The sequence below is a fragment of the Enhydra lutris genome, unplaced genomic scaffold (genome assembly GCF_002288905.1).
Source record: "Enhydra lutris kenyoni isolate GAN:26980312 unplaced genomic scaffold, ASM228890v2 scaffoldscaffold14, whole genome shotgun sequence".
Lineage (NCBI taxonomy): Eukaryota > Metazoa > Chordata > Mammalia > Carnivora > Mustelidae > Enhydra > Enhydra lutris.
In genome coordinates this window covers 22778061-22802102 of record NW_019154098.1, presented here as the reverse complement: position 1 = coordinate 22802102, position 24042 = coordinate 22778061, and positions in this window count along the sequence as shown.

Sequence of the window (24042 nt, the reverse complement as noted above, 5' to 3'; positions counted from 1 at the left end):
ACCATATGCATGTCTGGCAAACTCCTGAATGCCAAGTTCTGGTGAAAGCACTCTCCCAAGTATCACCCTATTTAATCTTCACAATGATCTTATGAGGGTAGCAGGGAATTCCCTGCTTTACAGATGAGGGAACTGAGGCCTGGCTAGTTGAAATAATCTGCCTGAGACCACAAGGCTATTGAGTGACAGGTCCTGGATTGGTTCCAAGGCTCACTATCTCTAATTCCCCGTTAAACTAGAGGCAATGGGATGCCAATAATATTCATAAACATGCTTTTTGGGTCCAACATGGTCCAGGAGGTTCAGAAGCCGAGGGCCCTTCTAAAGATTATCACTTGGCACAATCTTAGGGTGATTGACATAAACCTTCAAGTCTCACATGTAGGATAACCTTGAAAAATACTTTATATGGTCCCTAATAACCTTTACAGCCAAGAAGTCAAAAAAGATCAGGATCTGAGAGTGGATGTGCTAGCCACAGATCTTCAGGTCTTTTCTGACTTGGTAGATCACTCTTTCCTAAGGACGACCATATTGCACATGTTCAGTGTGATTAACTAGGCTGGCAAGAGTTAGTTCGATGTGTTCATCAGATTTGAGGTCAAGAGACCAGTGAAGGGATGGTCATCAGAACAAGGATGGGCTGGCTGGGTCGGGGATGGGAGGGAGAGGAGAGAGGACTAGAATGGCACCAAGATATGTTCTTTTCTAACGTTCTCCTCCTCTATCCCTGCCATTTTATTTCAAATGCTTTAATTATCACAATTTTTCAAAAGTGCATCTTCATGTACCTATTACGGTAACACTTTACGCATCTCATCCTTCTGTTGAACTGTCTCATTGATCACTAGATCCTGCTGATTAGGATTATTTTCAATATCTTTAAAACAGCCTGACCTTATTTTTCTTAGCTTTCTTTTTCTGTCTGGTTTAGTAGAATGGTTCGATATACTGTGGGTATTTGAACAAAAATGTTGGCCACTGTGTCCCTACTGCCTGGCAAAGTGCCTGGTATGGGTGTTCAACGAGTATTTGTTGAATGAATGAATGCAATAAATCTTTAGCCTAAAAACATAATGTTCACTGCTAAAAATAAGACTGTGTTATTCGAAGATCGTTGCCCTTGCAACATTCCCTATCGGATTAAAAAACAATCTCAGTTCCATTTCTTTTATAGGGTGAGCACAAGCATAGTAAACAGAGAAATAAATCTTGATCATAATGTGCCTCCTTCGCAGCCAATGTTGAATTTCCACCAGTGGTGGTCTTACCAAAAATTTAAAAAGGGGGATTTTAGAAACAGATGCCTTAATTTAAAGACTGGAGATTTTTAGCTATCGGTATCACAGTAGATAACTTCGTAGAATTTTGGAGTGAGTTAAATAAGATTAAAATGAGGGCTTTGTAAACTAGAAGTCAGTAAGCAAGTGTAAGCTATTAACAATATCAACGATAATGACAACCCCAACTTGGGAGATGCGGGGGTAGGTAGGATTTCTTTTAACTCTCCAATGAAAATGTCTAGAGCCATATTTCTATCCTGTCTGCCCCACGTCAGCCTCTAATGGTGTCACAGCTTCCCTCATAGCGTGGCGTCCTCTACACGTCAGCCATTTGTAACTGATAAAATCCTCCCGATAACCTTACGAAGCAGGCACGTATATGGCTATGGAAACAAGAGGAGAGATTATTTAACTTCCTTCATGTTGCAACTAGCACGTTCTCTTGGCATTCAGATGCTGGACCACATCTAGGTTAGGTGATGATAATATCATCTGAATAAGCCCTGTAGTTGGGCCTTTAAAAGACTTATTTTTGTATCCAAGAAGGTCCCAGCCTCGGTCCTGACAGTTTGGAGACCGCAAAGTCCCACTTAGCATTGGCAGAACCCTCAGGAATACATCGGTCATTTGGAAGCTTTGAAAATGTTTTTATAAACTGCCATCATCTTTACCTACGGCCTGATGTGTGTTCCCAAGGGAGCACTGTGCCCTTCTCCTCCTGAAAATACTGAATAAATCCTTGGAATCACTTCATGAACCGATAGGTCTCTTTATCAGAATGAGCAAGAAACCACCTGCCCCATTAGAAAATGGCTTCCCAAGAGTGAAAGCTGATATATGGCTGCTCGGGAGAATGGCCCACAGTGATTAAGAAGAGCAGGTCCCTTGTCACTCATGGAGCTGGCACAGTGTGGCAGTTCCTACAAGCTGCCTCTCTCTCTCTGAAAAGCAATCTTCGTGATATATTGGGATGGTTCACATAGGATCTATTTTAAAGTGTTTCAAGGGACCCCAGTTTATTTGTGCCTTTCCTTCTTCTTCTCCTTCTTCTTTTTTTTCCCCCCTTGGACACTGTATTTTTTTTAGTCCAGGATTCCTGGACTAAAAAAGAGTGAAAATGTCAGGACCTTGCACAAACTGTACTGACTTGACCCCTGGAAGGCAACAGCATGCTCTCTTCCACATCATTACTTTTTTTATTGCACTGCCTGCCACATCTCTGCAGAGGAGGGAGACAGGAAGCACGGTGCATGGCTCGTCCCCCCGCTGAATGAGTCTGTGGCCTGACCCTGCCCTGTCAAGTCCCAGCGTGTTCATCAGCTGCTGGAACACTCGAGCAGGTTCATGGACAGATTTGCTCTCAATGGGGCAGCAGTCCTGGCAATGGCTTGGTGGTGGCTAGCAGTTCCCTGAGAGCTAGGTTGCAATGAATCATGCAAATGAGGGAGGAAGGGCGAGAGCTTGGATGAATGGGAACCCACTGGGGAGTCCCCTCCTCCACCGCTGATTTCTTCCTAGAGGAGTGAACATAGAGCATAACAGCCATTGAGGTTTTACCTGCTCTCCCACATACTCCTTCTCTAAAAGGGTAATGAAGTTACAGGTCTGTGAGGGAAGGGGGAGGAAGAGGGACTCAGTGGTCAGACCCAAAAGATAGATTCTAATCAGTCTCTGCCGACAGGCTGTGGCTTGACCTTGGCTGAATTACCTGCATTCATTTACTCGGTCTTCTCCTCTATGAAACAGGACTAAAATTACAGATGGATTGGGTATTAATGGATAATTGTGGGTAAAAGATGCAAAAAAAGGTGTAGTATTCTTGGCAAATATGCATCTCAGTGTGGTCAGAGTATAATCCAAAAAGAGACTCTGATTTAAAACTAGAGACAGAAAGAGGAAAAGTGGTTTAGGATTTCTAGGACGAAACAGAGGAGCCAGAAGAAAGGGACAGATCGTGAAGTTATTTGATTACTATAATATATGATTTTGTTAAGATTGTACTGACTGATTGGGTCAGTAGTTCTCAGTGGGGATGGTGCCCGCCCTCAGGGAGTGTTTTTGAAGTTCATGGGACTGGTGTGGTCATTACAATGATCAGGGAAGCTCCTTGTGGGCTGGGGCAAGAATACCAGAAATCCTGTGGTATGTGGGACAGTTCTGGACCCACCAACTTCTGTAAGTCCACCTAGACAATTATTTGATAAAAAAAGACTATCTAGGGACACCTGGGTGGCTCAGTCCGCTGGGCGTCTGATTTTGATTTCAGCTCAGGTCATGATCTCAGGGTTGCACATTGGAGCCTTCCCCCACCCACATAGACCTCCACGCTCAGTGGGGAGTCTGCTTCTCTCTCTCTCTCTCTCTCTCTTTTCTTCTACTCCTCTCTCTGCTTGTGTGCTCTCTCTCTCTCTTCAAAATAAATAAATCATCTTATCTATTTATTTATTTTTCAAAGATTATTTATTTATTTGACAGATGGAGATCACAAGTAGGTAGAGAGGCAGGCAGAGATAGAGGCGGGGAGCAGGCTCCCTCCTGAGCAGAGACCCAATTCAGGGCTCGATCCCAGGACCCTGGGATCATGACCTGAGCTGAAGGTAGAGGCTTTAACCCACTGAGCCACCAAGGCACCCAAATAAAGCATTTTAAAAAGAGGTTTAAGACTATCATTTTCTAAGCCTAGGGACAAAATATGTTTTTTATCAGCATGATATTTTTTGGGGGGCACAGTTTTAATTTAAAGTGAATTTTCTAAGAACACAACTACTGCATAAATTGAGAAAACATTAGATTTCATCTTGTTCAGAATATCATCAGTGTTTGTTATTTCAGAAAACCACACCACCAATGGCAACACCTCTCGTGCTGTGTGAGTTGCCGATATTACAGGCTTGCGAGTCAGCTGGGTTGTAGTGGTGGGCTTCCGCACAAAGACATAAACTTCTGCTTATTTCATTTAATCTCCCAGTATTATCACCGCCCTGCTTTTACATTCTGAAGTCCAAATGATTTTGTTATAAAATATTTTCCTTCTTCTTTCTCCATGTTATAGCTAAGCCATTTTATTGACATTTAAAAAACGTTATGTGTATAGGCTGGTTTATCATCTCTGAATTTCATTTCAGGATAATGAAGGGTGTGTTAGTCTCCTTAACTCAATGGTCTGTTGTGCTTAACAGTGGTTCTTCCTCCCTTCCTAAGATTCTTCTCTCTCTCTCTCTCTCTTTTTTTAAGATTTTATTTATTTATTTGACAAAGAGAGAGATCACAAGTAGGCAGAGAGGCAGGCAGAGAGAGAGGGGGAAGCAGGCTCTCTGCTGAGCAGAGAGCCCGATGTGGGGCTTGATCCCAGGACCCTGAGATCATGACCTGAGCCGAAGGCAGAGGCCCAGCCCACTGAGCCACCCAGATGCCTCTTCTCTCTTTCGATATTCATTTCCTAAAATCTGGCTTCCATCCATACTGATTGAAACCCCAGTTATAGACTGGATTCTAGGTTTCTCTCTGTGTGATGCAAAGAGAGGACCCGGACAGAAGGCAGAGTATAAGTTGCGCTGCTGAGCTCCATATTCTGGGATGTCTGAGCCTTAGCCCCAACCCAGCTCTTATAGGAACCTCTATTACAAAAGGTTTTATTAGCCCCACTGAACAAATGTGGAAATTGAGGATCCAAGAGGTTAATGACTTTTCTAAGGCCTCAAAACAAATCAGTGGCAGAACTGGGATTGAACTCCATTTTAAATCTGAAGCCAGAGTTTGCTACATTCTTTCTCCCATGACTCACGCAGTTCCATTTTAAGGCAATGAACTCATTGTTATCAAGAGCAGTAACTTAATGATGAGAGTGACTGGAATAATTACTCACACTTGCATTCGTGGATTTTTAATGCTTTAAAATGTACTTGAAATCTATGAGCCTATTTGATTCTTCCTATAAATCTGAGAAGACTGAACAAGTTTTGGTATCCGCGTGAGAGAGAGGAAGGAGGTCTCTGAGAGATAAACAAATGAGCCCTCAATGGTAGATCCAAAACTAGAGCCTAAATCTCTGCATTAGCTCTGAGTTTAATTTCTACCATATTACACTAAAGGCATGGATTTTTTTTTAAAAGATTTTATTTATTTATTTGACAGAGATCACAAGCAGGCAGAGAAGCAGGCAGAGAGAGGGGGAAGCAGGCTCCCCGCTGAGCAGAGAGCTCAATGTGGGGCTCAATCCCAGGACCCCGGGATCATGACCTGAGCCGAAGGCAGAGGCTTTAACCCACTGAGCCACTCAGGCGCCCCTGGATATTTTTTAACAAAAAATAAAGCTAATATTGAACAGACAGTGTATGCCGGATTTAACCCAGTGCTGCTAAAGCACTTGCATATTCCATCAAATTTATCTTTCAAACAACTCTATGTGGCCGGTAGCTTAATTTGGAGGTGTGGTAACTGATAAGAGCAAACGATGTGAAATTCTTAGTAGTACTCAGTTTGCCATCCTCATCGCGCAAGCAGACAAAAGGACACAGAAATCCCTGCCTTCCTGCACGGAACAGAACTCAAATTTCTAGTTATGACTGGTAGGGGCGCCTGGGTGGCTCAGTGGGTTAAAGCCTCTGCCATTCCGCTCAGGTCATGATCTCAGGGTCCTGGGATCGAGCCCCGCATCGGGCTTTCTGCTCAGCAGGGAGCCTGCTTCCTCCTCTCTCTCTGCCTGCCTCTCTGCCTGCTTGTGATCTCTGTCTGTCAAATAAACAAATAAATCTTAAAAAAAAAATTTCTAGTTATGACTGGTAAGAGATGTTTTCTCCTTCAGCATTTGAGACTAGTATGATGGAGAGAAAGAGTTCATAGTGTCAGGGCTATATAAATTATTATTTAGATAGGAGGTATTCCACGGAAATGGTAAAAGATTGCAGAGGAGAGGGGAAATAGCGTTTTATCCCAGAACTAGCCAAAGTCAGTAGAGTCTGTTTTCAACAGTTTGATAAAAAGCATTAGCTACCAAATCTCACGTGCATTCTGCTGAGCATTTTATTTAGAGCCGTAAGACTCACACCGTAGTTTTTACTTACCTCTGATTCTCTCAAAGTATTTTGATGGGAGAGAGAAAATATCTTCTGTTAAAAAACAAAACAAAACAAAAACAAACAAAAAAACCCCAACAACAACAACAACAAAACCCAACACAAACCAAACCAAACCAAACCAAACCAAACAAACAAAAAAACCCAAGCACAGACCTTAATCTCCAGTTCAAGGACTTTGAAATTCAGTTGCTACGAGACTGTACCATCTCCTTAACCTCGCTGGACCTTAATTTGGCCATCTGTGGAATGGGGTGGATAAAATTGAACTACAGAACCATTTTGGCGATAATGAGCTTCAGTCGGTGTCTGGAAATGCCCGGTTACCAGTCCCTCTCCAGGGAGGAAAGCTCAGCGAGCTGACACAGGGGCTCAGAGCTGATAGTTCTCACATGGGCTGGTAGGTGATCATTTCCTTCTACTTGGTCTGTTCTCTAATTACAAAAAGATGACAGAGAATGGAAAAGCTGTGACGGGAGCCCATGGGTTCTGCCATGTGGATAGAAATCTCCTTGGTTTTATGCTTGCGGAGCACTCAGCTTCAAATCCCAACACCCTTACTCTTAAATTACAGCAGCTGAAGCAAATCCTGAATTGGCTTCCCCAAAGACAGCAGCCGCTGCTGGGCCACATAGCATGACTTCCAGTACCAGCAACAGCAACCACGGGACCAGCAGGGGCCCCTCGCCATTATTCTGATTTCGATTCCAAATGTCACTTAAAATCTACATTCTTTGTTTGCTGTTTCTCCAATTAGCATTTCCTTCCTATATCCCGTTTATTCTCACCTTAATGTGATTGTCATTTGAGTGCCGGTCCCAGAGAACTTGGTGGTAATTTGAGCCTTCCCACATGAAGTAATGGGAAAATGTGATGACCATCTCTGTAAGGAACGTAGGCAGAGGGACCCTATGTAGAGATATCCTTTGTGAGGGCATAGAGTATGGAGTCCGAAGGTATTGGGAAGCAGATACATGTGTTATATAAATGTAGGTCCAAGTTACCCTGCAATGGAATTGGCATATTTTCTAAAGCCCTAAAGTTGTTGACTTCCTAGCTGCTGTCTAAATTTTCCTTCAGACACCTAGAATGTCAGCATTTCCTTTTTCCTGTAAGTATCTGGCAACTTATCAGACTTGGGAATGTAAGCACAATGCAAATGCAAGCTTTTTAAAATTTCTATTTATTGGACATTTACAGTACTATCACCTACCTGAAAAGACTGTTGCCTGCCCTTAGGGCCTAGTGTAGTCTAAGTGGATGAGAAAGTTCAAACATCAGCTACTGAACAGGAGAGTGTTGGAAATTCTTAGATGAGGAGGGAGCCAGTGAGTGCAATGGAGGGAAGGAGTCTCACCAGACCCTTCTGCAACTGAGGGTGAGAGGTGAGTCTGTCTGGAGGAGAACAGGCTTTGGATCCAAGTCTGAGAAGGGGCAGATGAAGGTCAAGTACAAAACTGTGACCAAGAGAAAAGACTAAAGGTCAACATAGGGGAAAACTAATCTCTTGTCAGATCTAAGCCCAAAATAAAAGGCCGGGGAATTCTAACAACTGCCTCAGTTTTCCCAATGAGTTGAGAGCAGTCAGGTCCAGATAGACACAGATGAAAGCAAGCAAGGTTAATTGGAGGTCCTTGTGGACATGACAGAAGGATTACACCATCCCTGATCCTCTCCATTCCCAGACTCATGTGCACAGACACATAATCCTGTCACCCAAATCTGCTTATTCTTTCTTAAAACATTCATGCATTTTTCTTTATTAGAATCATATTGCCAGTCTCTACGGACTAAAAGTGCATTTTGCGGACATAGGTCACTGAATGTCACTAGGACCTTTATTAAAACTCATTTCCTGACCTTTAAAAATTTATATCCATGCTACTTGGCACAAACTTGCCATTATTAGGTAGATAGAATCCTTAAAACAGAAAAAAGCTGAGGGCATTGTCTAGGGAAACCTGTTTTTGGAAAATTACCGCTCATATTTGAATAGTTTCTTGGAAGACAAGCTCTTCACCAAAAGCTCTGAAATGTGAAGTAGGAACAGCTAAATGCTAAGAAGAAGGAAAATACTACTTAGATATATGCGAGACAGGGATGGTTCTAGTGACACACTCTGTAAAGAGCGTCAGCCCAAAGTAGAAGGAGTGGATAATAAAATGAGTTTGTGGCAGTAGATTCACCATCTCAGATTGGGTCAAGAAAAAGACTAAACTTAAGACCGAAACAAAAGAAGAGAGATCTGGAGACTTGGGTAATCTAGATGTTCTTCCTCGTGGTCGGATTAGTTCTGACTTTTATAATAATTCCATGACCATAAATGGTAGTCATCTGGGGACCAAGCAGGACATGTATCAAGAAATTAATTCCTTGTATGTGAGAAATCCACAACCTGGGCAGTCTACTCATCCTTTAGAAAGCCCAAGTTCTGTTGACTTAAGCCCTCCAGTGAAGAACATCAGTGCCTTCCTCCTGTCCCAAAGCATCCTTTCACATTCTAGTGTAACATCTAAACAAGGGCAATAAAATCAATATTGTGTAGAAAAACCCTTCAGGTTCAGGGTGTTTCTGGAATCTTAGTTCTCCCGATCTCCTCTCCTGGTCACCATCACTGTCGTCCAATATGATATTAACCAGTGAGCCTCTCCCAGCCACTCCTGTTGCTTTCCCCATCAGTGTCTACTTTCTACCAACACAGCAGTAATTTTGAGGGGACAGACTCTTGGCCAAAGTCAGGGTTCTGTGCTGTGGTGTCTTTATCACGTAATTCCTTTTGTAGGGCATGGATCTGTGTGTTCGCCTTTGTAGGGAGCACCATCCTCATCCCAAGAGGCTGTGTAAGTCCCACGAGCAGCCCAACAGGATCTTCCTCCCTGCCCACTCCCCAAAAAAACTTGGCATGGCAGGCGAGGACTAGAGAACAAGAAGGAGGCCTGGTCAGAAAGAGGGTTCAGAGGAACCAGACTAAAGCCTGGCCAAGAAGAGAGTCCTTGTCAATACAAACCTGCACATTTCTTTAGTTTGAGGGGAAGTGTCAGAGTTCACTCCTGAACCATTCGGGGAAGGTGAAATTTTGTGGTTTTTTGTCTTATTTTAGAGTATCTTCCCCGTGTGTTCATTGCTTGGAAGAATGGGTAGCCAGTCAGATGTTTCTAAATGCAGGGAACCATTGCCATAGTGTGAGGAAACTAGATTCTGGTCAGATGGCATAACCTAAAGTTCCACTAATTATTCTGATACCATACTGAACGATTTCAGACACAAGATATTTCAACTTTGAGCTGCAGAATGTCACCTGTGGAATGTGGATAGCACCACACCACGAGTTCTGTGGCCCATGGACCAAATCAGCCCACCTCCGCATGTTGTAGGGCTCATAAGATAGGTATGTGTTTTTACGTTCTTAAATGGCTGGGGAAAAAGCCAGAAGAAGGATGATATTTTGCAACACACAGAAACTAGATGAAATTCAAGTTTCAGTGGCCATAACTAACATTTTATTGGAACACAGGCCATACTTGACAGACTCTCTGTGGCTGCTCTTCTGCTATAAAGGTAGAAGAATTAAGTGGTTGAGACAAATTTTATAGGTCCCACAACCCTAAAATATTTACTAAATTATCCCTTTATAGAAAAAGTTTGCCAATCCCTCCACTATACCTTCTTTGCCTAATTAAAAAAAAAAAAAAAAGTTGTGGGGAGAAAAGTCCATTAAAGTCTATAAAAATTTTTTTTCATGTTGCAGAACACTTACAACCCTGGGAAACTATTATTATTCTTATCATTGTTATTTTTGTTTTTGTATTAAAATCACATTTATGGGAACCTAAATATCCAACAGCATTACTAACATACCATCTAACTCGGCAGACTTTTCATCGACTAGATGGGTACGTTGTTAGCTGAGAGAGGAAAGAGAAAAGGGCTGCTGCTATTCATCTGGCTGCAGTGAAAGTTGTTCCTTCCTCTGCATCGAAAAGATAGCTGAGTCCTAGCCTGGGGAATGCAATTGTAACAGAGTTTATATTAACAGAAAGCTGAGACTAATAAGCCACGCTGATTTAGAAACGCATAAGAAAACATCTGCTCCTTGGCTGAGATTTGTCCAAATGTAAAATCCTAGCTTAAAATGCAGTAAAAGCAAGTTGCTTAGCAAGAATTCATGGAGCATCTACTATTTACAGAGTAATGAGCTGTGGAAAGAACTACTACGGAATTGGCAGGTCTTGCTTTGGACAGTCCATTTTGCCTTTGGGCCCCTTCCTGACCTTCCCACACCCCTATCCATGAATAGCATGCATGCCTGAACTTAGAGGCAAAGGCTCAATTCTGGATCTTTCTTGATGTCTTCCCCATCACACTGGTTTCGTTGGACGACAGCAGTGACAGTTAAGTCTCAATCGTTGGGTTGAGGTTCTGCTGTAAAGTTACTTGAGTGGCAGGATGAAGAGTTTGTGCTTAATTCCAAAGAGAGTGAGGTGTTTTAAAGTTTTATAACTGGGGGTGGACAAGGAGACTGGGGCTGTATTTCAGGATGATTAATCAGGTAGCTGTGTGTAGGATGGATCGGAGTGGGTGGAGGCAGAGCGATCAATGGAGTAGTTTCCCCAGTAGGCCAGGCAAAGAGTGATGAGGCTCTGAACTAATGTGGGGGCAGAAGGGATGAGAAGGGAGGAACAGGCATGAGAATCAGTGCAGAAGCCATTGATTGAATGTGGGAGTTGAAGAAATGCTTCGAGCTATAGACGACTGCTTAATGGAAGCAGGGAAAACGGGAAGAGGAGCTGGCTTGAGAGGGAGATAATGAGTTTGGTGTGGGACATGTTGAACTGAAAGTGTCAGCGGGACATGCGGACTGAAGTCAGAACAGTACAGAGAGATGCTGTCTCAGAGCCCCAAGCTCACTATCCCGCAGTCGTCGCTGGAAGGTTGGAAAGAAGAGGTAATTCTACTCTGATAAGGAAAAGGGGTCTACACCAAGCTCAGACGCCAAGAGCAAGAAAGGAAGAAAGAGAGTGGGAACGACCCAGAAAGCCAGGGAAATATTTCAGAGTTTCAGCCTGAGAAATCTGATGAACAAAGGAAAGACAGGCGAGTGGTATCAGGGGTGGTTGGAAAGAGAAATAACGGAGAAGAGAATGGCATGGGAGAGGCCGTAGGGACCACAATGCTAAACAAGATAAGGCAGCAGAAGTACTCAACAAAACTAAAATATAATGCAGGAAATAAAGCCAGTTTGTAGTAAATATTGCAATAAAAATTTCATTACCTGGGAGCTCATCAATGTTCCAGAGAAAAGTAAATAATGTTCTCCCATTGTGCTCTATAAAACTTCTTCCTTCCCTGTCTCCACTCTGGAGACAATTTGGCTTTTCCTAAATCTGATTAGACAAATCCCCTGTTGGCTCACTGATGTCTTTGTTTTATCACGTATGTTTTCCAGCTGCCAAAAACTGTGGAAGGAAATTTTCTAAGGAAAATACTCCTTTTCCTTTATCAAACCACTGGGTAGTTTCATTTTCCCCAGGTAGCTCAGCCTCTCGCCACTTTATTTTTGTTCTCTTAGTTCAAAATATATTTTGGAAACAAAAATACTTCAAATGAACTTCATGTTCATATGTCTTTCTCTACGCTTGCCTTCTATTTTTTTTCTTTCCGTATTTTTGAGTGACAGTTGAGGTGTTTGGGGTCTGTACAGAACCAGAAGATTTCTTTGGTTCTGCTACTTACTGTGTTTTACTCGGCAAGTCTACTCCTTTGCTCACGGACAGCTAATATCATTTTGTTATTCATCAACAGATGGGACGGCAGAAATTGATGAGCTTTCTGGTCAATTAAATCAATCATGTTCTTCATGATTAAAGTCCTTTTTCAGAAGTTCTCACCTTAACTCCAGGATGGATTTTCAGGAGTAAAATTCCAAAAAGCAAAACCAGAAACCATCTAATGACCAGTCACCCAACAGCATGTATTCAATAGGGCAGCATGTGCACACATTCACTTACACACATGAGCATATATGCACGCATACACTGCTGGCAAGACGTATGCAGACCTAACCCAGATTTTTTATAACTGATCAGTGGCACATTATATAAAATTCAGAGATCAAGCTCTTGTGTCTTTATCTTTACCCTCCAAAACAAGTCCTTCAAATAGAAACATGTTTAAATTAAAGATCATCTCAGAAGCCATTGAGCAGTTCATTAAATACATCCTAGGCATATTCTACTTTAAATATGGAAATAATATTATTTCCACCTTTGAATAATATCAAAATATTACAAAGACCCTTGGATAATGACCTTCTTCTAGGCTGTAATAACCAGCACAATTCTTTATAAATCAGAAGCCAAGATTTGAGCCGCCCAAGCTGTGGGTTGCACTGGGGCATGAAGATGCTTGGCAGGACCTGGGTGTTGGTTTCACCACCAGCTTTGTCTGTGATCTGGAAGGTGGTATCAGCAAATGGCACTTCATTTGTGTAGTCCTTGAAAGTTGTGTCTCAGCAGGACGGAGCTTGGAATCATGAAAGATAGCCAAGTTAAGGGAGGCAAGGGGAGGCCCAAATGAGGGACAAAGCCTGTGGGTGAACCAGAAAGAACAGGTATCATGGATAGAAAGAAAAAAGATCAGGCCCAGCACAATGCGGAGAAGTTTGAAGAATGGTCTGTTACTCTTGCAACCGAATTTACTGGCCCAGCCATGAGGGCAGGAGATCTTACCCACTGTGGAGCCCCTAAAGGCCCCATCTCATGTGCTGCAGTAAAATGAAATAAGATACGTAATTCTTTTTATATGGGAGTGACCTTTACAGGAGTCTTAATATCTCCAATAGCATGATTAACTTATGCATAAACACTGTGAATCTGCAGGTATTTCAGTGACTGAATGGATGCATTGTTAGTTGAAATTTATACTTCTTATCTATACTGCCATGTCAAGACTGGAGTGCTTGGTACAGAACACTAGAATGGTACAGAAAACCAGAGCAACCATGAACATCATCACAAGGTGGTGTGAATATTGTGACAGTGTGTTAGTTTACTGAGAACAGAACCAGGCTCATTATTGGCCTTGGCCCCCACCTGCCTTCACACTTTTCCCTGTGTGTTGAAAGAAGTCAGATGTGCACCAGAAATAGGAGCTATTTAAGTGGAGGCTTAGCTTGGTGAAGAGTTGGGCCTTCCACAAAGTGACCCATACAAAATCAGGCCGGTAGATGTTGAGATTGAACGACTGGACTTAGACAACTAGGCTTAGGGACAGATGTGGTCTTGGTCTAATATAGGGCAGGGAGTTTGCAGAATGGTGTGGGAATGATGTGGGAGAGGAGAAGCCAGTGTGCACAGTGGCACACAGGTGTGGCCCTGCAGCTGGGGTCAAGAATAGGAAACTGTGGCTGGAGGTGGGGTAGCACGCAGCCCCTCCATTTGCAAGGTGTGGGAACTTTTCTATGTAGCACCATTAGAGATCTTTAGGCACCAACTTCTCATGACATAAGACTTAACCATCTCAGGCCCAACAATGTGAATTCATGGGAAGTGTTTAGAAACCAACATAAACCAGATTATAATCAGGGGATAAAGCATCCTATCAATAGACAAATCTGTAAGTATTTTTTTTTTCTTGGCAGAAATGCTTTGGATGGCTGCTCATCTTCTTTCCAAAATGCTTCCCTTTCTCAGTTCATTTTACTCCGTAGGGAGAATGTCTCATTTTTTTCTTTAGCACTTGCTAAATCTCTTGTATTAGAGAAGTTATGAGCCAGGCAAAGCTGGAGCAAGGGAGGGTCAGCCAGAGGACTTTCCTTTGTTGTCCATTTATAAAGGGACATGAAAACACCATAGAAATCAGAAATGTGGCATAGCCTCTTTTTATCCAGGACTCCATATGTGACTCCTTACAGAATAGGCAAAATATAAATCAGGCCAATTCCTTCCAAAGTAGGCAAACTTCAAATGAAAAACAAAAAGGCATCTTTAAGAGCACTGACCTTCTCTGATGCAAACACACAAATGTATATGAGATAATATCATGAAAATATTAAATCATGTGTTTTTTATTCCTCATTCTCATATGTCCCATTGCCTGGCAGTGAGGAATAGTCTGGCTGATTGTCTCAGAGACAGTGGGACAGAAAACTCTACCTCAGGAACGAACAGAATATAATGTAGAGCAAGTTCTGATTTGAAAGGAAGAGGGTATAGAAATCCTAATTTGTAGACAAACCATAAGTGACTCTTAATCTCACAAAACAAACTGAGGGTTGATGGGGGGAGGGGGGTTTGGAGGGGGGGTGGGGTTATGGACATTGGGGAGGGTATGTGCTATGGTGAGTGCTGTGAAGTGTGTAAACCTGGCGATTCACAGACCTGTACCCCGGGGATAAAAATATATTATATGTTTATAAAAAATAAAATTTAATTAAAAAAAAAAAGAAATCCTAATTTGTTCAAGCTTCAGTTGATTGTCAACAGGAGAACAGAATTTCACAAAACCAAACTTATAAGAAATGTTAAGGATACCTTTTTAAGTGGAAAAGGAAAGGACATAATAGACTTAAGAAAATTATGAAAAAATATGTAAATTACGATAGCATTATTAAGATGTGGAGGAGGGAGTAAAAAAACAAAAGAGGTTTTGTTTTTTGTTTTGCCTTTTTTTTTTTTTTTTTTTTTTTTTTTTTTAGAATACATTTGAACTTACATGGCCATCAACTTGAAATAGACTGCTATGTACTTAGGATTGTATGTATGAACTTCGTGGTAATCAAACCCAAAACCTATATTAGATACACAAAAAATAAAGAGAAAGAAAGCCAAACATAACTCATTAATCACATTAAACTCATTAATCACAATGAAAGAGAGCAATAGAAGAAGAAAGGAACAGAGAACTACAAAAACAACCAGGAAACAAATAACAAAATAGCAGTAAATACATACCTACAAAAAATTACTTTAAATGTAAATGGCCTAAATGCTCTAATCAAAAGAAATAGAGTGGCAGAATGGATAAAAAAAAACAAGACCCATCTATATGCTGCCTGCAAGAGACTCACCTCAGACTTACAGACACAAACAGACTAAAGTGAAGGGTTGGAAAAACATTTACCAAGCAAATGAAATTAAAAAAAAGAAAAAAAAAAAAGGTCAGGGTAGCAATACTTAAATCAAACAAAATAAACTTTAAAACAATCTCTGTAACAAGTGCCAAAAGTGAGCATTATATAATGATAAAAGGATCAATCCTAAATTGTAAAAATCTTTGCACCCAATACTGGAGCACCTAAATACATAACGCAAATATTAACAAATAGAGAGAAAATGATGGTAATACAATCATAGTGGGGAACTTTAACAGCCTACTTTTATCAGTGGAAGATCATCTAGGCAGAAAATCAATAAGAAAACAGTGTTGGGATACCTGGATGGCTCAGTTGGTTAAGTGTCTGCCTTCAGTTCAGGTCATGATCCCACAGTCCTGGGATCAAGTCCCACATTGGGTTCCTTGTTCAGTGGGAGTCTGCTTCTCCCCCTGTCTGCTGCTCCCCCTGCTTGTGCTCTCTCTCTCTCTCTCTCTGAAAAATAAATAAATAAACAAAATCTTAAAAAAAAGACAACAGTGTCTGAATGACATATTTGTTCAGATGGACATAAAATATATATAGAACATTTCATCCAGAAACAACAGAATCCACCCTTTTTTCGAGGGCATGTGAAACATTCTCCAAGACAGATCACCCGAAAGGCCAAAAAACAAGCATCAATAAATTTAAGAAGATTGAAATCATACCACGTATCTTCTTTACCACAACTCTATGAAGCTAGAAATCAATTACAAAAAAAAAATCTAGAAAAAACACAAGCACATGGAATCTAAACAACATGATACTAAACACCAATGGGTCAATGAAATAATCAAAGAAAAATACATGGAGACTAATGAAAATGAAAACAGAGTGGTCTAAAAACTTTGGGATGCAGTGAAAGCAGTTCCAAGAGGGAAATATATAGTAATACAGGGCCTACCTCAAGAAACAAACAAACAAAAAATGTTTAAATAAACAATCTAACCTTTTATTTAAAATAACTAGAAAAAGAACAACCAAAGTCCAAGGTGAGTAAGAGGAAGGAAATAATAAAGATCAGAGCAGAAATAAATGATATAAAGACTAAAAAGAGAAAAAAAATCAATGAAACCAAGATCTGGTTCTTTGATAAGATAAACAAAATCGATAAACCTTAGACAGACTCATCAAGACAAAAGGAGAAAGGACCCAAATAAATAAAATCAGAAACAAGAGAGGGTAAGTAACAACTTACACTTCAGAAATACAAAGGATCGAGGGAATCACTACAAAAAATTATATGTCAACAGATTGGACAATGTAGAAGAAACGGAAAACTAGAAACATACTATCTTCCAAGACTGAATCAGGAAGAAATAGAAAATCTGAACAAACCAATTACCAGAAACAAAATTGAATCAGTAAGCAAAAAATTACCCAAAAATTAAAGTCCAGAACCAGATGGATTCCCAGGTGAATTCTACCATTTATCTTCAAACTATTACAAAAAATAGAAAATAAACCTTCTAAATACATTTTATGAAGTCAGCATTACTCTAATATCAAAAGCAGACAAAGATAATGCAAAAAACAAACAAACAAACACACAACGACAAAAAAAAAACAAAACAAAACTGTCAACCAGTATCCTTGATGCACATAGATGAAAAATTCTCAATAAAGTATTAGCAAACCATTCAACAATACATTGAAAGGACCATTCACCATGATCAAGTGGGTTTATTCTGAGTATGTAAGGATGGTTCAATATTTTCAAATTAATCAACACAGTATAGCACATCAACAAAACAATGGATAAAAATCATATGATCATCTCAAATAGATGTAGAAAAAGCATTTGACAAAATGTAACATCATTCATGATAAAAACTCTCAACGAAGTGGGTTCAGAGGGAACGTATCTCAACATAATAAAGGCCATATATGAAAAATCCACAGCTAACAATCATACTGAATGGTGAAAACCCAAGAGATTTCCCTCTAAGATCAGGAACAAGAGAAGGATGTCCACTCTCACCATTTTTATTCAACATAGTACTGGAAGACCTAGCCACATCAATCAGAAAAGAAGAAATAAGAGGCATCCATATTGGTAAAGAAGTTAAACTTCTTTGATGATGTAATACTATACACAGAAAACCCTACAGACTCCACTAAAAAACTACTAGAAGCAATATGTGAATTCAGTAAAGTTGCAGGATACAAAATTAATACCCAGAAATTGGTAGTATTTCTGTATACTAATAATAAAGTCGCAGAAAGAAAAATTAAGAAACAATTCCATTTACAATTGCACCAAAAAGAATAAAATACTTAGGAATAAACTTAAACAAGGAGGCAAAAGACCTGTACTCTGAAAACTGTACAACACTGATAAAAGAAATTGAAGATGACATAAACAAATGGAAAAATATTCCATGCTCATGGATTAGAAGAATTAATATTGTTAAAATGTCCATACTACTCAAAGCAGTCTACAGATTCAGTCAATCCCTATCAAAATGCCAACATCATTTTTCACAAAACTAGAATAAATAATCTCAAAATTTGTACAGAACCACAAAAAAAAAAAACCATGAATAGCTAAAGCAATTTTGAGAAATAAAAAGCTGGAGGTATCACAATTCCAGATTTCAAGATCTACAGCAAAGCTACAGTAATCAGAACACTATAGTATTGGCACAGAAATAAACATGTAGGTCAATGGAGCAGAATAAGAAAGCCCGAAAATAAACCTATGCTTAGTCAATTAATCTATGACAAAAGAGGCAAGAATATACAATAGGGAAAAGCCAGTCTCTTCTATAAGTGGTATTGGGAAAACTGGACAGCTACATGCAAAAGGATGAAATTGGACCACTTTCTAACACCATACACAAGAATAAACTCAAAATGGGTTAAAGACCTAAACGCGAGACCTGAAACTACTAAAATCCTAGTAGAGCACACTGGCGGTGATTTCTCGGACATTGGCTATAACACTGTTTTTCTAGATATGTCTCCAAAGGCAAGGGAAACAAAAGCAAAAAATAAACTATTGGGACTATGTCAAAATAAAATCTGCACAGCAAAGAAAGCCATTAAGAAAACAAAAAGGCAACCTACTGAACAGGAAAAATACTTGTGAATGATGTATCTGATAAGGGGTTAATATTCAAGATATATAAAGAACTTATGAAATTCAATACCCCAAAGCCCCTAACAATGCAATTTAAAAAATGGGAAGGGGACCCCAGGAGACTTTTCCAAAGAAAACATACAGATGGCAATGGACACATGAAAACATCAAAAAGATACTCAACACCATTAATCATCAGGGAAATACAAATCAAAACTACAATGAGATAACACATTATACATGTCAGGATGTCTAAAATAAAAAAGACAAGAAATAAGCATTGGTGAGGACGTAGAGAGAAAGGAACCCTTGTGCATTGGTGGGAACATGACTTGGTACGGCCATCGCAGAAAACAGTATGGAGGTTCCCCCCCAAATATTAAAAATAGAAATACCATATGATTCAGTAATTCTATTACTGGGTATTTACCCAAAGAAAACAAAAGCACTAATTCAAAAAGATACATGCACCCTATGTTTATTGCCACATTATTTACAGTAGCCAAGATATGGAAGAAGCCTCTTTCTATATGTACCACATCTTCTTTATCCATTCATCCATCCATATATATATACGTATGTATATATACAATGTATATACTATGTATGAACACAATGTATACAATGGAATATTATGCTGCCATAAAAAGGAGATCATGCCATCTGCCACAACATGGGCAGGCTAGAGGGCATTATGCTAAACAAAATAAGTCAGACTAAGAAAGACAAATACCATATGATTTCATTCGTATGTGGAATGTAAAAAACCCAAGTGAATAAACAAACAAAAGCAAAATCAGACCTATAAATACAGAGAACAAACTTTTGTTTGTTAGATGGGGGGGCGCAGGCAAAATGAGAGCAGAGGAGTGGAAGATACAGGCTTCCAGTTATGGAATGAGTAAATGATGGGAATAAAAGCCACAGCATAAGGAACATAGTCAACAGTACTGTAATAGGGTTGTGTAATGACAGATGGTAGCTACAGTGGTGGTGAGCATTGCATAACATGTGAACTTGTCAAATCACCATGTTGTGCACCTGAAACTAATGTAACATTGTATGTCAACTATAATAAGTTTTTCTCTTCTTTTCTTTCTTATTTTCTTTCTTTCTTTCTTTTAAAGGAGAACAGAATGGAAGTAAATAAAAATAGGAGTTGCAACACATTTGTCCTGACTTTCCCCATCAGGATTGAAATTCTAATAGAGATGTATTGGGTAAGTTAAGAGATGATCCAAAAGTAGAGATGCTTTTGACTTCTCTGTTATCATGTTGAAAAGAAATCAACTTTCATGGTAACTCCTCCTACACCGATCTGTGGTGGCCACCTCAGGACAAAATCCTTGATAAAGAGCATTTATGTAGAGAGATGACTCAATCTCTATAATGGAGAAGGTCAAGAAATTCTCACCTATTCTACAGAGAGCTGTGGGAAGTAGATGATGGTGCTTGTTGGTGGGCTTGGCAGGAGGGATGTCATAGGGGTGTGACAGCCTTCAGCTGACTACTATAAAAAGACCATTCTGCCTGGGGATCAACTGGGAATTGCAGTGAGGTGTTAGGGATATACATAACATCAGTGATGACTAAGGAGGGGTCGGTTGGGCAGGGGCAATCATAGGACACTGATCAAAGTAAGAGAACCTGCCACACAGATGTTTTTATTTGATGCCAGCAGGCTGATTCATAACCAGGCAGCCATAGGACACTATTTCAGTGATCAAGTAGCCAGAGAAGAACACAAAGATTTATGTGTGAGAAAAAGATACCTTCTCTTTGCCACTGGGAGGCCATGTGGGCACTTCTTCATCATCCCCCTTCAACCACCTGCCATTTGGAGAGTAGCAAGTGCAAGGGAAAGAAAAATACACAAGGAGAGGGAACTTTACCTGAACAAGATTGGATCATGTAAAGAGATTGTTTAGTTTATTGGGTTAGGCCAAATTTAATAGATAAAATTGATTTTAAGTTTTTATCTATTATCCAATAAACTAAGGGCTTGTGAAGAAGATTAGATTAGCTCTGGGAAAGGAAGAAACTCAATGTCTTTACACATATGAATGTGTATTTAATTTTGACCTCATGATGTTAATTATGTTTTATGTTTATTTTCCTATGTTATTTTAAGAAACTGAACATGTCTCTTAAGAAGTTATCGGGGTCAGAAAAATTGTAAAAGTTAATTGTAAAAGTAAACCTGAGATCTCTACGAACTAGAGAAAAGTAGGAAAGATAGTTTCTGAAAGTGAGAGAGATGTTAAATCTGGAGACAAAGTTTAAAAATCTTGTGCTTATGTGTATACATGTGTATACATATACACATCCATGTTAAACAAGAATGTGTCTAACATCTGTGATTTTTACTGATAGAAAAATTAGTGAAATGACTTTAAAAGTTATATAATAAATTGCTTATTTGGAGGCACCTGAGTGGATCAGTTGGTTAAACGTCTACCTTCAGCTCAGATTATGAACCCAGGATCCTGGGATTGAGCCCCACATTGGGCTCCCTGCCCAGTGGGGAGCCTGCTTCTCCCTCTCCCTCCACTGCTCCCCCTGCTGTGCTCTCTTACTCTCTGTATCAAATAAATAAATAAACTCTTTTTTAAAATTACTTATTTGAACATAAAAAGAAAGAATATGATTTATATTGGTGTAAAATGTTTTTTCTTTTTATATTAAATAAATGAATGAGCACCAAATTATAAGCCTGCTCATGCCCCTGCAAACCTTGGTATAGCCCCGGCCTAAGACTGAAAGCTTTCCACAGGCAGCAGCAATAGAAGCCCCCAGTCAGAGGCAGGGGAATTGTTCTGACCCGGACACTTGTTACACTGTCTGCTCTTCTCTCATCCCAATTGTTTTTAGACCCACTTCCCTTGATTTAGATTATCCCCATGGGAGAAGCCACTTTGTTTGCTACGTCCTCACTCTCTGGCTACAGTTGAAGAAATGATGCAAGTTGGGGCAACCCATTCCTTTGGGGTTGTTGAAACCAAGAAGGAAGAAAGGGAGCTCATTTTTTTTCTGTATGGTTAATAGAAGTGCTAAGAAGCAAATGAGAGATGATTCCATGTCTGCACGTGTGACCAGATGGAGACGTTGGAGAAGACATAGTGGAACATAGTTTCCCCACGTATAAACATGAATATGACTGGCAGAATCTGATCTGGCTATCTGATCTTGCTATCTTCTCTTTCTCACAGCTTGTTTGGAGATTTTTTTTTTTTTTTCTGAGAGAGAGAGAAGCCCAGAGAAAGCAGGAGTGGGGGAAGGACAGAGGGAGAAAGGGAGAGAGAATCTTAAGCAGACTCCACGCTCAGTGTAGAGCCCCATGTGGGGCTCGATTTCAGGACCCTGAGATCATTACCTGAGCTGAAATCAAGAGTCAGATGCTTAACTGACTGAGCCACCCAGGTGTCCCAGAGATTTTTCATTATAAGGCAAGGAGGAGTAGAGGAATTAGTTTCTTTCTTGAAGTGATTGTTGGTGATCCACACATTCTTGACTGCTGTGGTGGGCATCTGTGTTTTTCACCATCCAGCACTTTCTGGTAACAGAATGACTCTCCCTCAGAAAACACTCTGACCCTACTCTCTTCCGTGTTTCAGATGGAGTGACTCCTACTGGCTTCAGGTGAGCATGCAACACAGACTAAACCAATCAGAATATCATACCCTCCTGACCAGGGTCATTGACTGAAGACTGGTCATATGGCCCAGTCAGTGCTAGGTTTGGGCTAGGACCCCTGGGAAAAGTTGCATACTTTTTTCTCCACTTCTGAGACTTTTTGGCAATAAGGAAGAGGTTGGCCTAGATATCTAGTAATCACCTTGTGGAGCCTGAAGATGAGGCCAGTGACCTGGAAAGGCAGAGCTGAGAGATAAAAAAAAAAAAAAAAAAAGCCAAGCCTTGATGACATCTTTTGAGATCCTGCATCCAATTGTGTCTGAGAGCCTCCTCTACTAGATTTTAGTCATATAAATCAATAGGTGATTTTCATGCTTCAGCCACTTAAAAAAACAAACAAACAACTCTTTGATGGAGTCCTTACTATCATTTCACCATCTCTCTGTGACTTTGGAGAAACTATGCAATCTCTCCAGGCCTCATTTTTTTTTTAATCCATTCATTCAATATATAAAACTTTAGTACACCCCAACAAACATCACTCATTCACTATGCTCAGAACACTTACAAACAGAAGACGGCAGGATGTGTGATTCCCTCCCAGTTTCAGTCTCCATGTGCCACACCGATTTGGGTCACGTGCCCATCCTTGGATCAATCACTATGGCCAGGAGAATGTGATACTCTAATTGGCCAAGTCAGACTGTGGGATTTCTTCTGGTCCTTTTTATTCTATCTTTTTAAGTTTGTAAATAAACTGGCTTTCAAGTTTAACAAGAATCCATTTTAGCATCACAAGGAAAGTCTGTACAATCTAAAATGGCCATAAACTCTGGAGGACTCACATTTCTTTGACACCCTGAAAATATAGATGTCTATGGACAAGGTCTTATTCTAACAAAGTTATTCAGTCTTTTTTTGGCACTTAGAAGATGTTAAGTAGTCATTCTCTAACTTTTAGGGACTCTATTGTGGGTGGTATGGTAATTTTATTGACGACTATCTCCTGTTTCTCATTTCTCTCATAACTCGTTACTGGCAAAAGAGAAGGCACACAATGTCCTAGTCATACTAAATGTCCTTTTGAAAAATAATATTTTAGTGAGCGGAAGTGGAGTAGTGAGGGGCTTTTTAATTGAAAGCAATTTTAGGTTGCTAAATTTCACCAGATAATGGACTATTCTAAATTGGCTACAGTGGTGAAGAGTAGAACAACTCTGTAAAAACTCGCCTATTATTTCTAAGCAGATCAGAAATATCTTGAACCTCATAAGTCTTGGAACAGATTTATTTTTTATATAAGAAGTAAAAAAATGTTGAAAGTCATTCCTAATGAAAATCAATCTTTGTTCTATTACGCATTGATGAAAGAAGTTCATGATTATTAGAATGATTGAAGTCTGAATTCTTTTTAATGAATATTACATTTCTACCCATTAACAAGAAGCACTGTGGCTAGCCAGACTTGAACCCAGTTTTCACTCCCTGTAGTGTTTCCACCAGGGGTTCTAGAAGTCAAGTCCTCTGAACCTGTCTGTAATATTGTAGGATGAGTGCTTCACTAGTCAAATGGCAGGCAAAATAAAAGCAAGAAATGGGCTTTGGATCCAAATAGACACACTAAAAAGGAGCAAATAGAGTGATTATTCTAACATAAGGATGATCATGGGTTTTAATTAATTGGAAAGAAGAGTCATCCTGTGATGGCATTTACAGCCACCTTATGTGTTCTCCACATGCAGTATCTGGGCATTCAATTATTGTCTTCATTTTCTCAATGGCTTCCTTACTCATGGTGTTTCCCACCTCAATGAGCAACACAACCTCCTGATTAAC